The 18,957-nt window shown below is 42.3% G+C and overlaps 1 long non-coding RNA gene across 1 annotated transcript; it reads left to right on the forward strand.

Moving 5' to 3' along the window:
• Window positions 1-310: 310 nt before the first annotated feature.
• Window positions 311-6,584, forward strand: LOC123733107 (uncharacterized). Its single transcript, XR_006763600.1, has 3 exons — window positions 311-367; window positions 936-1,052; window positions 6,520-6,584. It is a non-coding gene; the product is annotated as an uncharacterized lncRNA (long non-coding RNA).
• The last annotated feature ends 12,373 nt before the right edge of the window (window positions 6,585-18,957 follow it).

Here is an 18,957-nt window from a genome sequence, read left to right on the forward strand (position 1 = left end):
GTCACTGTGTTAACCACAACCAACATGCTGGATCTCTGTTTAGTTGTCACTGTGTTAATCACAACCAACATGCTGGATCTCTGTTTAGTTGTCACTGTGTTAACCACAACCAACATGCTGGATCTCTGTTTAGTTGTCACTGTGTTAACCACAACCAACATGTTGGATCTCTGTTTAGGGGTCCTGTCTCTAAAATGAGTCTCTCTGGGGAGAGAGAGGAGGGGGTCCTGCCTCTAAAATGAGTCTCTCTGGGGAGAGAGAGGAGGGGGGTCCTGCCTCTAAAATGAGTCTCTCTGGGGAGAGAGAGGAGGGGGGGTCCTGCCTCTAAAATGAGTGTCTCTGGGGGACATGATACCAAAGCTAAGAGGTGAGCTGACTATTTTGTTTAAGAATGTATATTCTAAAACGTTTGTTAATCAGAAGGTATTTCTTATGGGTACATTCTATATAACTGTTCAAGATTTTAGATGTGTGTGTGAAAATGTGTTTTGTTGCTAAATGCTGTATATCCATTGTTTAACAGGAATGGAATGTTGGTATCCTATATATCTGACTGTGATATGTGGTTGTCTCACCTAGATATCTTTAGATGAATGCACTTACAGATGCCATCTCTTAATTTGACCCAGTTTCTCACAGCAGGAAAACAGCAGCAAATGTGTTTGTTCGTGTGGATTGTAAATTGAGGGACATTTTTTATAGTGGTTGATCCATTTTTTTCCATCAAATAAAGTCTGACATTTTGAAGTGGAAATGACAAACGTTAAAAGCCTTTATAAAGCCTTGTAGTGGTTTAATAATTTCTTTAAAGAATAAAATTACATTTCGCAACATTTCTGAAAATGGATATTTAGCGTTTTGGAATGAAACACTTGTTTCCCCATCTGAGCTCAGAGTAGAAGAGAGATGTAATGTTTGTCTCTGTTGTGTTGAAGACCAATCAAGCAGGAGAGACCAGCCTCCCCTGTTCCCAGCTGTGTGTCCATGAAGAGTGACAAGTCTATGGGTCTACCTATACTGTTTAGAGAGGGAGACTTTTCTACTGAACAAAGGTAAGAAGAACTCATGGGTCATGGTCAGTGAATTAAACAACACTGTCTCTAGTCATTTCTCCTCTCCCATTTTCACATTTCTTTTTGTTGTTTTCATAATCCATAGGCTAATACTTTAGTCCATTTTCATAGTCCTAAAACAATATTAAACAAACACAACATTCCCTCCCTGTGTGTGTGTGTGTGTGTGTGTGTGTGTGTGTGTGTGTGTGTGTGTGTGTGTGTGTGTGTGTGTGTGTGTGTGTGTGTGTGTGTGTGTGTGTGTGTGTGTGAGAGTGTGTGTGTGCAATCCCTGGACGAGGACATGTAATCTCTATCCTGATTGCCTAGTCACTTTGACATCTACCTACATTTACATATTACCTCAATTATAGCCTCATTATTACCTCAACTACCTGGTACCCTGCACATTGACTCAGTACTGGTACTCCTTATAGTCTCATTATTACCTCAACTACCTGGTACCCTGCACATTGACTCAGTACTGGTACTCCTTATAGTCTCATTATTACCTCAACTACCTGGTACCCTGCACATTGACTCAGTACTGGTACTCCTTATAGTCTCATTATTACCTCAACTACCTGGTACCCCTGCACATTGACTCAGTACTGGTACTCCTTATAGTCTCATTATTACCTCAACTACCTGGTACCCCTGCACATTGACTCAGTACTGGTACTCCTTATAGTCTCATTATTACCTCAACTACCTGGTACCCCTGGACATTGACTCAGTACTGGTACTCCTTATAGCCTCATTATTACCTCAACTACCTGGTACCCCTGCACATTGACTCAGTACTGGTACTCCTTATAGTCTCCTTATTACCTCAACTACCTGGTACCCCTGCACATTGACTCAGTACTGGTACTCCTTATAGTCTCGTTATTGTTATTTTATTGTTATTATTATTAATTAATTTTTTATCAAATACAATTTGATTTGATTTGAAGCTCATTGGCAGAAACACGTCATGGTGTCTAACAGTCGTCTCGTGCTGAACAGATCATGTTCGGATGTTGAAGCACGGTGGCTAGGAAAAACTCCCTAGAAAGGCCAAAACCTAGGAAGAAACCTAGAGAGGAACCAGGCTATGAGGGGTGGGCCAGTCCTCTTCTGGCTGTGCTGGGTAGAGAGGAACCCGGCTCTGAGGAGTGGCCAGTCCTCTTCTGGCTGTGCTGGGTAGAGAGGAACCAGGCTCTGAGGGGTGGCCAGTCCTCTTCTGGCTGTGCTGGGTAGAGAGGAACCAGGCTCTGAGGGGTGACCAGTCCTCTACTGGCTGTACTGGGTAGAGAGGAACCAGGCTCTGAGGGGTGGCCAGTCCTCTTCTGGCTGTGCTGGGTAGAGAGGAACCAGGCTATGAGGAGTGGCCAGTCCTCTTCTGGCTGTGCTGGGTAGAGAGGAACCAGGCTATGAGGGGTGGCCAGTCCTCTTCTGGCTGTGCTGGGTGGAGAGGAACCAGGCTCTGAGGGGTGGCCAGTCCTCTTCTGGCTGTGCTGGGTGGAGAGGAACCAGGCTCTGAGGGGTGGCCAGTCCTCTTCTGGCTGTGCTGGGTAGAGAGGAACCAGGCTATGAGGAGTGGCCAGTCCTCTTCTGGCTGTGCTGGGTAGAGAGGAACCAGGCTCTGAGAGGTGGCCAGTCCTCTTCTGGCTGTACTGGGTAGAGAGGAACCAGGTTATGAGGAGTGGCCAGTCCTCTTCTGGCTGTGCTGGGTAGAGAGGAACCAGGCTCTGAGAGGTGGCCAGTCCTCTTCTGGCTGTACTGGGTAGAGAGGAACCAGGTTATGAGGAGTGGCCAGTCCTCTTCTGGCTGTGCTGGGTAGAGAGGAACCAGGCTATGAGGGGTGGCCAGTCCTCTTCTGGCTGTACTGGGTAGAGAGGAACCAGGCTATGAGGGGTGGCCAGTCCTCTTCTGGCTGTACTGGGTAGAGAGGAACCAGGCTCTGAGAGGTGGCCAGTCCTCTTCTGGCTGTTCCGGTGGAGATTATGGCCATTAAGGCCAGATCGTTCTTCAAGATGTTCAAATGTTCCTAGATGACCAGCAGGGTGAAATAATATTCACAGTGGTTATAGAGGTTGCAACAGGTCAGCACCTCAGGAGTAAATGTCAGGATGCTTTTCATAGTTGAGCATTCAGAGGTTGAGGGAGGGAGAAAGAGGGATGGATTGGGAGGGAGGGAGGGAGGGAGTGAGGGAGGGAGGGAGGGGGTTGAAACTACAGTTTCGGGACAAGGTATCACGTCTGGTGATCAGGTCAGAGTTCATATCCTCAGTCAGACCAGTAGAAACTGGATCAGCAGCACTACAAGGTATCACATCTGGTGAACAGGTCAGAGTTCATATCCTCAGTCAGACCAGTAGAAACTGGATCAGCAGCACTACAAGGTATCATGTTTGGTCGACAGGTCAGAGTTCCTATCCTTAGTCAGGCCAGTAGAAACTGGATCAGAAGCACTACAAGGTATCATGTTTGGTAGACAGGTCAGAGTTCATATCCTCAGTCAGACCAGTAGAAACTGGATCAGAAGCACTACACGATATCATGTCTGGTGGACAGGTCATAGTTCATATCCTTTTATGAAGAATTTTTACGTTTATTCCCAAATATATATTAAGATGAACGCACTTATTGTAAATCTCTCTGGATAAGAGCATCTGCTAAATCAGGGGTTCTCAATCCGGGGTCTGTGGAGGTACTGCAGGGGCTCCACGGCACCCTGACTGTACTCGTTGCAATGTAAGACATTTGATAGAATTTTCACATGACACGACCACTTTGTCTACTCTTAATTATTGCCTAATATAATGGAATGCATAGTTTTTTAACCAATTATGATCGTTGTTACAATAAGAATTTTGACAATATTACCGTTATATCAACACACTCTTCACACCCGTTTAACAACTCTAAATAGCTTTAGCATAGTAGGCATCAAGTCCCTTGCCAATAATGTTGCCTACAACATTGCATACAATGTTCATTTTCATCGAACACATATTACGCCCGAGATGCCTTCAATTTGCCTAATTTATAGCCACGCCCAATTTAGGATTATTTTTTAACAACGTGATGTTGCGCTCCCAAAGGGATATCTTGAAATAACATGATGTAGATAATTAAATAATCAAAAGAAAAATGTGTTAATTTTACACTCAGAAAAGAAGGTTCCTTATAGAACCAAAAAGGCTTCTATCACTTCCTTAATATATGGAATCACTAAAAGTGATATATATTTTTGGGTTCAGTGAAGAAGAACCTCTAGAGTTCTGATCAACGAAAGGTTAATGTTTTGAGGATGTGAACCCAGCAGCCCTCCAGTGGTCAGATCAAGTCTGCCTGTATTTTCCAGCGCACAGCCCGGGGATTTGAACCAGCCACCTTTCAGCCACAGGTCCAACTCCTGCCACATCTCCAACTCCTTAGCTGCTGGGTGAAAACCTGAGTTTATCTTCAGAAATAAGCATGAGTTAATCTGCCAAAATGAAGACAAAATGCTAATGCTACAAAATGCTACGTACGGTGTGGAGACAAGCATATTGTCTGGTTACGCACAGAGTGGGCTGAGGTGCTCTTGGGGAATTAGTGACGGGCATTCCGGCTCTTTTGGCTCCCAAACGGAGGGTCTCCTCCAAATAGGATCGGACCTCCATTATGGCATCTGCTGAGGGATTCCTTCGTGCTGCATCCCCAGTTGCTCTCTCGTCAAACAGCATCCAAACAGCAGACGTTTGTGACACTACTGCTGGTGTTTCTGCTCCATCTGATCCCTTTTCTTCCTGTTGCCCTGGTGCCTGAGCCAGCTGACTGCTGGGGCTGTCCCTCCCCTGCTGCGGAGGTTATTCTTTGAAGAGCCTCATCAATCTCTCTGGCATCACTGAAGGCTAACTTCTTAAACCTGGGGTCAAGTGCAGCGTTTCTGATAGCACGTGATTATATTCCATTCTGTGGAACTTTCTGTCCATTGATGAACATAGGGTGTCCATCAACTCTGTCACATTAAATTTGCTTCTCTCTGGCGTCTGGCTGTGATTCGCTGCAGACCCTTACACAGAAGTATCATTTTTGAGGCTGTCACATAGCTGAAAAGAGAGAGCAGTAACTTATTAGTTCAGCTTCATGTTTTGTCTACTGATACTACATTCTCATCTACTGCTCATATACATATATAATACTGGATTAAATAATGATGCAGTAATAACTGCTTCCTGTACCTCTCTCCACTGATCTCCACAGTGAACTGCTCAAAGGGTTCCAGGACATTGCACACCTCCTCCACCACCTCCCATGCCTCTGGGTCAGAGCATCAACAGGTGCATTGACAATGGCCAGGGTAGAGATGATGGCATCCTTTGACTCAAGAAACCGCTTCAACATATACAATGTTGAAGTCCACCTTGTAGTGCAGTCTTGTTTAGGCCTCAGCTCAGGCATCCCCGTCTGGCGTTGTGTAGACTTTAGTTTTTCAGCATCTACTGTGCTCCTGTGAAAGTATTCCACAGCTGATTTCACTTTGTCCACAGTGGGCTTCATCACCTTCAGAGCATCTCTTACAATCAGGTTGATTGTGTGGGCAAGACATGGGTCCATTTTAAAATGTCATGGCTTTAGTTAAGTTGGCTGCATTGTTGCTAACACAACAGACCACTTTACCATCTACTTGCCATTCTCTGGCCACTCTCAACAGTTCTCTGAGGTGTGTCTGTCGCTGAACTCAAAGCAGTCCAGAAGACAGCTAGACATCGAAAAATCTTCAATGAAGTAACATGTAACCGACGTATGAAGTTGATGTCCAGCAGTCAGTGGTAAGGCTAACTGCAGTAGCTTTTTTGGACTCTTTCCCGCAATGAAGCCTGTGTGCTCTTGTACAGTTGTGGAATAAGTGATTTTGAAAGGGTTTTCCTGCTTGGAATTGTGTACATTGGATTTAGACTATTGCTATAATTTCTAAAACTTCTGTCCTCCATGATCGAAAATGGCTGGAAATCGGTGGCAATCATTTTAGCCAATGCAACATCAATTTGCCAGACATAGACTTTGGCATAAACTGGTCCATAGAGGACTGTACCCAGCTGTGTGTCCATGAAGAGTAACAAGTCCATGTATCAACCTCTATCCTTTAGAGAGGGAGACTTTTCTACTGAACAAAGGTAAGAAGAACTCATGGGTCATGGTCAGTGAGTTAAACAACACTGTCTCTAGTCATTTCTCCTCTCTGATTTTCCCATTTATTTTTGTTGTTTTCATAATTCATAGGCTAATCCTTTAGTCCATTTTCATAGTCCTAAAACAATATTAAACAAACACAACGTTCCCTCCCTGTGTGTGTGTGTGTGTGTGTGTGTGTGTGTGTGTGTGTGTGTGTGTGTGTGTGTGTGTGTGTGTGTGTGTGTGTGTGTGTGTGTGTGTGTGTGTGTGTGTGTGTACTCCCTGGATGAGGAGATGTAATCTCATGTTTCGTCCACAGAAACCAACAGGAGAGATCAGAGTCAGAGATTCTCAGTGGTCAGTCTTCCCAGAGTCATCAAACAGACCTGGCCTCCATATTCAGTGTATGTGGTCCTGTTATGTACATTTGTTTTTTGTTGACCTCAAGTAAAGTTGATCTGTCAATTATTCATTAATGTGTTAATGAGAAAGCATTTATTCTCTTGCTTAACTTATTTACTTGATTTATTTTAGCTGCTTGAAGAGAAAATGATGACATTTGTGAAGAACGAGCTGAAGATATTCAAGGGGATTCTTAGTCCAGAACTCCCAGAAGGCTTTGAGAGTCAGAAGCAGGATGAGGAAGTGGTGGATGCTGAAGATGAGAAGCAGGAGAGCAGTGCCAGAGAGGGGGCTCTGAAGATCACACTGCACGTCCTGAGGAAAATGAACCAGAAGGAGCTTGCTGACACACTGGAGAAATGTAAGATCTGTCTGCCTCATGTTGAATGCTGTTTTATAACATTTAAAAGCTGTGGCTAAAGTACAGCTAAAGTAGCTGTGTAACTCAATGATATTGTAGCAGCCTTAACACAACACCTAGTGGCCTCATCAAGTAGCAGCAGGGATGTGTTGTGTTGATTAATTTAGAGAGACAGAGAGTGAGACAACATTAATTATACAATCAATAATACCAATAATAATATAATCAGTCACACCAGTCTGTAATGCATTATGAAAACATTTACACATTTATACAGTCAGTTAAGAGAATAAATGATTATAATTTAAAATGTTATAACAGTCCTACAATACTGTAGGCATTAAAACAGACATAATATTAATATCCTCTGTGCTATTTCTTCATTCAGATGAGCTTGCTGTGATTTGCCAACGTGAACTCAAATCTAATCTAAAGAAGAAGTTTCAATGTGTATTTGAGGGGATCGCTAAACAAGGAAACCCAACACTTCTCAATAAGATCTACACAGAGCTCTACATCACAGAGGGAGGAACAGGAGAGGTCAATAATGAACATGAGCTGAGACAGATTGAGACAACAACCAGGAAACAAGCAAGACCAGAGACTGCAGTCAAATGTAACGACATCTTCAAACCCTTAACTGGACAAGACAAACTTATCAGAACTGTGCTGACAAAGGGAGTCGCTGGCATTGGAAAAACAGTCTCTGTGCAGAAGTTCATTCTGGACTGGGCTGAAGGAAAAGCCAATCAGGATGTTCAATTTGTGTTTTCATTCCCTTTTCGGGAGCTGAATTTGATGAAAGGGGACAAACACACTTTGATTGAACTTCTCAATCACTTCTCAATGGAAATCAAACAATCAAGAATCTCCAATTACGACAAGTACAAAGTTGTGTTCATCTTTGATGGTCTGGATGAGTGCCGACTGCCCCTAGACTTCCAGAAGAACAAGATCTGTTGTGACGTCACAGAGTCAACCTCAGTGGATGTTCTGCTGACAAATCTCATCAAGGGAAATCTGCTTCCCTCTGCTCTCATCTGGATAACTACCCGACCTGCAGCAGCCAATAAGATCCCTTCAGGGTGTGTTGACCAGATAACAGAGGTACGAGGGTTCAATGACCCACAGAAGGAGGAGTACTTCAGAAAGAGATTCAGTGATGAGGACCTGGCCAGCAGAATCATCTCACACATAAAGACATCAAGGAGCCTCCACATCATGTGCCACATTCCAGTCTTCTGTTGGATTTCTGCAACAGTCCTCGAACACATGCTGAAACATAAGAGAGAAGAGATGCCCAAGACTCTGACTGAGATGTACACACACCTTGTGGAGTTTTATACCAAACAGAAGGATGAAAAGTATCTTGGGGAAGAAGAGACAGGTCCACACTGGAATAAAGAGAGCATTCTGTCACTGGGAAAACTGGCTTTTCAACAGCTTGTGAATGGCAATCTGATTTTCTATGAAGAAGACCTGAAAGAGGCTGGCATTGATGTCAATGAAGCCTCGGTGTACTCAGGATTGTGCACACAGCTCTTTAAAGAGGAATGTGTTCTGTACCAAGACAAGGTGTACTGCTTTGTTCATCTGAGCATTCAGGAGTTTCTGGCTGCTGTATATGTGTTCCTCTCATTCATCAACAACAATGAGAATCTAATGGCCGAACCGCAATCAACGTCCAGGAACCTTTCTGCGCTGTTCAGAGACAAGTCTGAAGTTTCTTTCTACAAGAGTGCTGTGGATAAAGCCTTACACAGTGAGATGGGAAACCTGGACCTTTTCCTCCGCTTCCTTCTGGGACTCTCACTGGAGTCCAATCAGAAGCACTTACGAGATCTACTGACAAAGACAAGAAGCAGCTCAAAGACCCATGAAAAAACAGTCAAGTACATCAAGGAGAAGATCAGGGAGAATCCCTCTCCAGAGAGGTGCATCAATCTGTTCCACTGTCTGAATGAACTGAATGACCATTCTCTAGTGGAGGAGATCCAAAGCTACCTGAGCTCAGGAAGTCTCTCAAAACCCAACCTGTCACCTGCAGAGTGGTCAGCTCTGGTCTTTGTGTTGCTGACTTCAGAAAAGGAGCTGGATGTGTTTGACCTGAAGAAATACTCCAGATCAGAGGAAGGTCTTCTGAGGCTGCTGCCAGTGGTCAAAGCCTCCAGAGCTGCTCTGTGAGTAAATAAAATGGCATATAAGAAGTATTCATCAGGAAGAAATATTATGTTTAGTGAAAAAGATGTATTATAATATGTATATTGAAAAACATATTGAATAAATGCATTGATGGAAGATGAATCTATATGTTGTTTGGGAATATGAACCAAATGCATCTACCGTTGTCCTTCTACACTACTGGTGTTAAATTAACAGTGTGTTTGTGAAGTCATGATGATCTCGTTGCAGGCTGTCATGCTGTGGAGTCACAAAGAAAGGCTGTGCTTCTCTGGTCTCAGCTCTGAAGTCAAACCCCTCACACCTGAGAGAGCTGGACCTGAGTAACAATGACCTGAAGGATTCAGGAGTGAAGCTGCTCTCTGCTGGACTGGGGAATCCCCACTGTAAACTGGAGACTCTGAGGTCAGTATTCCTGTAGTTGGTAAACAAGTGTTTTGTTGTAGTCTCTGTTATTGGTAATGGTGAGAGGTTAGCATGTTTTGTTGTAGTCTCTGTTATTGGTAATGGTGAGAGGTTAGCATGTTTTGTTGTAGCCTCTGTTATTGGTAATGTGAGAGGTTAGCATGTTTTGTTGTAGCCTCTGTTATTGGTAATGGTGAGAGGTTAGCATGTTTTGTTGTAGCCTCTGTTATTGGTAATGGTGAGAGGTTAGCATGTTTTGTTGTAGCCTCTGTTATTGGTAATGGTGAGAGGTTAGCATGTTTTGTTGTAGCCTCTGTTATTGGTAATGGTGAGAGGTTAGCATGTTTTGTTGTAGCCTCTGTTATTGGTAATGGTGAGAGGTAAGCATGTTTTGTTGTATCCTCTGTTATTGGTAATGGTGAGAGGTTAGCATGTTTTGTTGTAGCCTCTGTTATTGGTAATGGTGAGAGGTTAGCATGTTTTGTTGTAGCCTCTGTTATTGGTAATGGTGAGAGGTTAGCTGTTTTGTTGTAGCCTCTGTTATTGGTAATGGTGAGAGGTTAGCATGTTTTGTTGTATCCTCTGTTATTGGTAATGGTGAGAGGTTAGCATGTTCTGTTGTGGCCTCTGTTATTGGTAATGGTGAGAGGTTAGCATGTTTTGTTGTGGCCTCTGTAACTTTCTCACTCATTCTGATTCATGATTTATTCATGATTTTTCTTAATCATGGCATCATCAGAATTTAATTTTTAATCGTCAATCACATACAGTTGAAGTCGGAAGTGTACATACACTTAGGTTGGAGTCATTAAAACGTGTTTTTGAACCTCTCCACAAATTTATTGTAAACAAACTATATAGTTTTGGCAAGTCGGTTAGGACATCTACTTTGTGCATGACACAAGTAATTTTTGAAACAATTGTTTACAGTCAGATTATTTAACTTATAATTCACTGTATCACAATTCCAGTGGGTCAGAAGTTTACATACACTAAGTTGACTGTGCCTTTAAACAGCATGGAAAATTCCAGAAAATCATGTTATGGCTTTAAAAGCATCTGATAGACTAATTGACATCATTTGGATGTATTTCAAGGCCTACCTTCAAACTCAGTGCCTCTTTGCTTGACATCATGGGAAAATGAAAAGAAATCAGCCAAGATCTCAGAAAAAAATTGTAGACCTCCACAAGTATGGTTCATCCTTGGGAACAATTTCCAAACGCCTGAAGGTAACACGTTCATCTGTTCAAACAATAGTACGCAAGTCTAAACACCATGGGACCACACAGCCGCCATTCCGCTCAGGAAGGAGACGCGTTCTGTCTCCTAGAGATGAACTTACTTCGGTGCAAATCAATCCCAGAACAACAGCAAAGGACCATGTGAAGATGTTGGAGGAAACAGGTACAAAAGTATCTATATCCACAGTAAAACGAGTCCTATATCGACACAATCTGAAAGGTTGCTCAGCAAGGAAGAAGCCACTGCTCCAAAACCACCATAAAAAAAGCCAGACTACGGTTTGCAACTGCACATGGGGACAAAGATCCTACTTTTTGGAGAAATGTCCTCTGGTCAGATGAAACAATACAAGAACTGTTTGGCCATAATGACCATTGTTATGTTTGGAGGAAAAAGGGGGAGGCTTGCAAGCCAAAGAACACCATCCCAACCGTGAAGCCCGGGGGTGGCAGCATCATGTTGTGGGGGTGTTTTGCTGCAGGAGGGACTGGTGCACTTCACAAAATAGATGGCATCATGAGGAAGGAAAATTACGTGGATATATTGAAGCAACATCTCAAGACATCAGTCAGGAAGTTAAAGCTTGGTCACAAATGGGTCTTCCAAATGGAAAATGACCCCTACGATACTTCCAAAGTTGTGGCAAAATGGCTTAAGGACAACAAAGTCAAGGTATTGGAGTGGCCATCACAAAGCCCTGACCTCAATCATATAGAAAATTTGTGGGCAGAACTGAAAAAGCGTGTGCGAGCAAGAGGCCTACAAACCTGACTCAGTTACACCAGCTCTGTCAGGAGGAATGGGCCAAAATTCACCCAACTTATTGTGGGAAGCTTGTGGAAGGCTACCCGAAACGTTTAACCCAATTTAAACAATTTAAAGGCAATGCTACCAAATACTAATTGAGTGTATGTAAACTTCTGACCCACTGGGAATGTGATGAAAGAAATAAAAGCTGAAATTAATCATTTTCTCTACTATTATTCTGACATTTCACATTCTTAAAATAAAGTGGTGATCCTAACTGACCTAAGACAGGGGACTTTTACTAGGATTAAATGTCAGGAATTGTAAAAATGGAGTTTAAATGTATTTGGCTAAGGTGTATGTAAACTTCTGACTTCAACTGTATGTATTAAAATACCCTCAAATAAAAGGTGACATTATATACTGTCACCTCATATGAAACATTTGATCTGAAATCCAAAATGTTGGAGTTTAGAGCCACATTTAAAATGTTATCTTCACTGTCAAAATAGATATGGTGTGGACTGTATACTCAATACAATGTAAATCTGATACCTCACTGTCTGTCTTCTGACTGATACTGCTTTTAAACTGGTCTGGGCAGTCTACTCAAATATTTGTACTATAAATGTTTCTATCTGCAGGCAATACTTTGATCATTTGTCATTTTTAATGATGATACATTAATTTACGAATAGATATGGCCGGTTTCAGGACACTGATATCTGAAAAATGTTGAAAAATTATACTGCCACTATTTTCACCACCAAAGCATAGCAGTGTGATTTTAATATGATTTGACTCTGCAGGCTGTCAGGCTGTCTAGTCACAGAGGAAGGCTGTGCTTCTCTGGTCTCAGCTCTGAGGTCAAACCCCTCACACCTGAGAGAGCTGGACCTGAGCTACAATCACCCAGGAGACTCAGGAGTCAGACTGCTCTCTGCTGGACTGGAGGATCCACACTGCAGACTGGAGAAACTCAAGTATGTAGAGGGTTTATGTCAATGTTCATATCAGACATGTTTGACCTTTCAGGCTGGTTAAGACAAACATTCTGACCACCACTTGGACAAAGTTATATGGTGACTGTGTGTGTGTGTGTGTGTGTGTGTGTGTGTGTGTGTGTGTGTGTGTTCAGGTGTATCCCTCAATGACTGTCTGTTTTTCTGCTTACCGCTACAGTGTGGAACATGGTGGAGAGAGCACAATGAAACCTGGACTTAGAAAATGTGAGTGTTGACTGCTGTGAAGAAAATGACTTAATAAGTCTTAATTCAAGTTAAGTCAAAGACCACCATCATTACTGACTTGGTCATATTAAATATGAACTGTAGTTCTACAGAAGCAAAAATCAGGGACACCAAAGTTTACAAGGAGTTGCTTTGACTGTGTGTGTGTGTGTGTGTGTGTGTGTGTGTGTGTGTGTGTGTGTGTGTGTGTGTGTGTGTGTGTATATGTGTGTGTGTGTGGCGAGTTCGTGTTACATTAGAAGTGTGTGTTTGTGTTCATGATGCATACAGGTGTGTGTGTGTGTGTGTGTAATTAATGTGAATAAGTGTGTTTTATATTACCAGACAGTATAACATATGATCATTCAACAAGTCTCAAGTTACCTTAACTTCTCCTTTTGATACCTAGAAACATCTACATTAAATGAATTAGTGAAAAGTGAGTTAACATTCTAATGTGAATGATGATGATTTCTAATATTGTGTCTGGTTTCATCCATCAGATGTCTGTGATCTCACACTGGACCTAAACACAGTAAACAGACGCCTCTCTCTGTCTGAGGAGAACAGAAAGGTGACATGTAGGAGAGAGGAGCAGCCGTATCCTGATCACCCAGAGAGATTTGAGTACTGGGGACAGGTGCTGTGTAGAGAGGGTCTGACTGGGAGCTGTTACTGGGAGGTAGAGTGGAGTGGGATAATGGGGGCTGGTATAGGAGTGACATATAAAGGAATCAGCAGGAGAGGAAGGGGTGATGACTGTTGTCTTGGATCCAATGACAAGTCCTGGAGTCTGTTCTGCTATGACAACAGTTACTCTGCCTGTCACAATAATAACTCCACTACCATAGACGTCCTCTCCTCCAGCTGGTATAATAATAACTCCACTACCATAGACGTCCCCTCCTCCAGATCCCACAGAGTAGGAGTGTATCTGGACTGGTCAGCCGGCACTCTGTCCTTCTATAGAGCCTCCTCTGACACACTGACCCACCTGATCACATTCACCTCCACATTCACTGAGCCCCTCTATCCAGGGTTTTGGGTTTATTCTGTTGGCTCTTCAGTGTCCCTGAAATAATAACTGGACACACACACACACACACACACACACACACACACACACACACTGGACACACACACACACTGAACACACACACACACTGAACACACACTGAACACACACACACACACACACTCTGGACACACACACTGGACACACACTGAACACACACTGAACACACACACACTGGACACACACACACTGGACACACACACACTGAACACACGCAAACTGGACACACTCAGAACACACACACACTGAAACACACACACACACACTCACTGGGCAAACACACTGGACACACACACACTCTGGAAAAACACACACACTGACACACACACACACTGACACACACATACACTGGAAACACACACACTGGACACACACTCACTGGAAACACACACACGCTTGACACACACATGCTTGACAAACACACTGGATACACACACACAAACACACAAACACTGACACACATAAACACTGACACACAATGGACAAACACACACACACACACACACACACACACACACACACTGAACACACACACACACACACTGGACACTCACAAACACTGGACACACACACACTAAACACTCACACGTGACAGGCTTGTAATATTTTCTGATCTTTTACCACTTTGCATTTATTATGATATATTTTACTGTTTGTGTTTGTACCACAGGAGGTTGGTGGGACCTTATTTAGGGAGGACAGGCTTGTAATGGCTGGAGTGGAATAAGTGGAATGGTATCAAACACGTGGTTTCCATGTGTTCCATTTCATTCACTCTGTTCCAGACATTATTATGAGCCGTCCTCCCCTCAGCAGCCTCCTCTGGTATGTACTGTCCTGTATGTGAGAGAGATCCAACAAGGAATTACAATGTATGTATTACTTTTAATACCTGCAAATGGCAAATAAACTACTGGAACTCCTTATGAATGTCTGCAGCCGACAAGAGGTGAAAATAATACCGGAATATTCTGCAAAATGTTGATGAAGACGTCACTCAATCCACCCAAAACAACATGCAGTCTTTCCACAAGACTCCCATGAAGTTATAGTGTGACGTTATGAGTCGACGTTAAAGTAACATTCTCACAACATACTGCACTTGTTTTATCCTGTTTTAGATGTATCCTCTGTTTAAACATTTAAACTCTAACAATAACACTGTTAAAATACCAATGTGATCATTTCTTGTCTTTTATGTTGGAAAAACAAATTGTATAATTATATGTGGACATACGCTCCATAGTTGTACAAGTATACATGGTTATATTGTACTTTTCATAATAAAACATACTTGAAACAAGAAACAGCATGTTAATAGTGGAAACAATTTCGTTATTGATTTTTACGTTGCTTCTCCCTGTCTCATGTTGACGTTTGTCATGAATCTTGACCTGGAGGCAGAACTGTGCGATTTCCTCTAGATATGTCAGCTGCAAAGTCAGAATTGGCTGTGGAAAATAATGTTGTTTTATGGTCTTAATTTAAGGGAAGGATTAGCAGTGTGGTTAGGGTTGAGGTTAGGATTAAAATCTGATTGTATTACTTTGTGCCTGTGCCAGCTAGTAACCACTTTGCTGAACTGCCTCCAGGGCAAGATTCATGACAATAAATGCCAACCTGCCTCCAGGGCAAGATTCATGACAATAAATGCCAACCTGCCTCCAGGGCAAGATTCATGACAATAAATGCCAACCTACCTCCAGGGCAAGTCTTACCTGTGGCTCAGTTTGTAGAGCATGGTGTGTGCAATGCCAGGGTTGTGGGTTCGATTCCCACGGGGGGCCAGAACTATTTTTTTTTTTTTAAATGTATGAAATGTATACATTCACGACTGTAAGTCGCTCTGGATAAGAGCGTCTGCTAAATGACTAAAATGTAAATGTAAAATGTAATTCATGACAATAAATGCCAACCTGCCTCCCAGTCGTCCCCTCCTTATCTTTACAAGGCTGCAGAACATGAAAGCTAGTGATGTGGGGGTTCTCTCATAACCCTCAGTCCCCAGGTGGGTAGATGGCAGGTTGAATAAAGAGAAGCTAGTGATGTGGGGGTTCTCTCATAACCCTCAGTCCCCAGGTGGGTAGATGGCAGGTTGAATAAAGAGAAGCTAGTGATGTGGGGGTTCTCTCATAACCCTCAGTCCCCAGGTGGGTAGATGGCAGGTTGAATAAAGAGAAGCTAGTGATGTCGGGGTTCTCTCATAACCCTCAGTCCCCAGGTGGGTAGATGGCAGGTTGAATAAATAGAAAACAAAAGGCAACATAAAACAATCCATAAACGTGTAATTATTATGTAATTAACCTCTTGGGGCTAGGTGGGACGCTAGCGTGCCACCTGTGGTGCACTCCATCAACAGCAGGTGCATTTCAAGAGCGGCAAATTTGAATCCAAATAAATGTCAAAATTCAAATTTTTCAAAAATACAACTATGTTACACCATTTGAAAGATAAACATCTCCTTAATCTAACCACGTTTTACGATTTCAAAAAGGTTTTACGGCGAAAGCATAAATTTAGAGTATGTTAGGACAGTACATTTACAAGAGTTGTGTGTAATGTTTTGTCAAGTCAAAGACAGGGTCACCAAAACCATAAAACCAGCTAAAATGATACACTAACCTTTTACAATCTCCATCAGATGACACTCCTAGGACATTATGTTAGACAATGCATGCATTTTTAGTTCTATCAAGTTCATATTTATATACAAAAACAGCGTTTTACTATGGCATTGATGTTGAGGAAATCGTTTCCCTCCAATAACCGGCAGTCAAGTCAGCGTCACAAATTAAATAATTAAAATTAGAAAACATTGGTAAAATATTATATTGTCATTTAAAGAATTATAGATTTACATCTTTTGAACGCAATCAACTTGCCAGATTTAAAAATAACCTTACTGGGAAATCACACTTTGCAATAATCTGAGCACTGTGCCCAGAAAAATACGCGCTTGCGATACAGACTAGACGTCATGTTGGGGAGATCTAAAATCGAAAATACTATGTAAATAATCCATTACCTTTGATTCTCTTCATCAGATGTCACTTCCAGGTATCACAGGTCCATAACGAATGTAGTTTTGTTCAAAAAAAGCTCATCATTTATGTCCAAAAATCTCCGTCTCGTTAGCACATGATGTAAGCCAGCCGGACTTCTCGTCATGAACGAGGGGAAAAATATATTTCCGTTCGTTCAAACATGTCAAACGTTGTATAGCATAAATCATTAGGGCCTTTTTAACCAGAACATGAATAATATTCAAGGTGGACGAATGCATAGCCTTTTATAACGTATTGGAACGAGGGTACCCAACATGAAGTAGCGCGCCAGGTGTCTAATGGGACATCACCGTTCCATGGCTCTTGTTCGGTCAGATCTCCCTCCAGAAGACTCAAAACACTTTGTAAAGGCTGGTGACATCTAGTGGAAGCAATAGGAAGTGCCAAAATATTCCTAAACCCCTGTGTTTTTCAATGGGATAGGTTTAAAGTCAATACAACACATCAGGTATCCACTTCCTGTCAGAAAATGTCTCAGGGTTTTGCCTGCCAAATGAGTTCTGTTATACTCACAGACACCATTCAAACAGTTTTGGAAACTTTAGAGTGTTTTCTATCCATATATAATAAGTATATGCATATTCTAGTTACTGGGTAGGATTAGTAACCAGATTAAATCGGGTACATTTTTTTTATCCAGACGTGCAAATGCTGCCCCCTAGACCCAACAGGTTAACACAAAACATTAAGGACACTTTTCTTTCCATGACAAACTGACCAGGCGTAACTCAATATTAGGAAGTTATCCTTAATATTTTGTCCACTCAGTGGCTCTGACCCTTTACGTAACAGTCAATCCTCTTTTTATTGGGTATTTACCAACGTTTCAGCATCACTGTGCCTTCTTCAGGGTGATGTCATCAATACTTGAACCAGGTTATGTAGACAAACAGTGCAATTAGTGCAACCAATGACAATAGAGAGGGGTGTGTCATAATGATTAAGTTAATTAAAATGAATTAATGAAACTGTTAAAAAAAAACAATAGTTTATGGCATATTAAATATTAAACAATAGTAGGGTATATTATATATATCCGGCTCTCCATGTAATCGGATTCATTATGATCTAGGATCAGGTTCCCCCTCTCCATGTAATCTGATTCATTATGATCTAGGATCAGGTCCCCCTCTCCATGTAATCTGATTCATTATGATCTAGGATCAGGTCCCCCTCTCCATGTAATCTGATTCATTATGATATAGGATCAGGTCCCCCCTCTCCATGTAATCTGATTCATTATGATATAGGATCAGGTCCCCCCTCTCCATGTAATCTGATTCATTATAATCTAGGATCAGGTCCTCCTCTCCATGTAATCTGATGCATTATGATCTATAAGGCTAAACTGATCCTAGATCAGCTCTCCTACTCTTTATGAATACTGTCACAGGTGACACTGTTCCATCTCCACTTTCCTGCTGTGCCCTGAAAATAAAACATGGATTACAGAGGGCATACAATAATGCATGTCGAAAAATAACAACTTTGCTTAGTCATTTGAAATGAATTACATACATTGCAATTGTATGTTGCTGGAGCATTGCAACATATTGCTCCTCCCAGCACAGAGCAGGTTTTTGCCTCTCAAGGGTGACACTGACATTCCTGCCCCAATCCCTAACGGTGTCCAGTGTTGTTCCTACAACATAACAACACTGACATTCCTGCCCCAATCCCTAATGGTGCCCAGTGTTGTTCCTACAACATAACAACACTGACATTCCTGCCCCAATCCCTAATGGTGTCCAGTGTTGTTCCTACAACATAACAACACTGACATTCCTGCCCCAATCCATAATGGTGTCCAGTGTTGTTCCTACAACATAACAACACTGACATTCCTGCCCCAATCCCTAATGGTGCCCAGTGTTGTTCCTACAACATAACACTGACATTCCTGCCCCAATCCCTAATGGTGCCCAGTGTTGTTCCTACAACATAACAACACTGACATTCCTGCCCCAATCCCTAATGGTGTCCAGTGTTGTTCCTAAAACATAACAACACTGACATTCCTGCCCCAATCCTTAATGGTGTCCAGTGT

This window comes from Salmo salar, unplaced genomic scaffold (assembly GCF_905237065.1).
Source record: "Salmo salar unplaced genomic scaffold, Ssal_v3.1, whole genome shotgun sequence".
Lineage (NCBI taxonomy): Eukaryota > Metazoa > Chordata > Actinopteri > Salmoniformes > Salmonidae > Salmo > Salmo salar.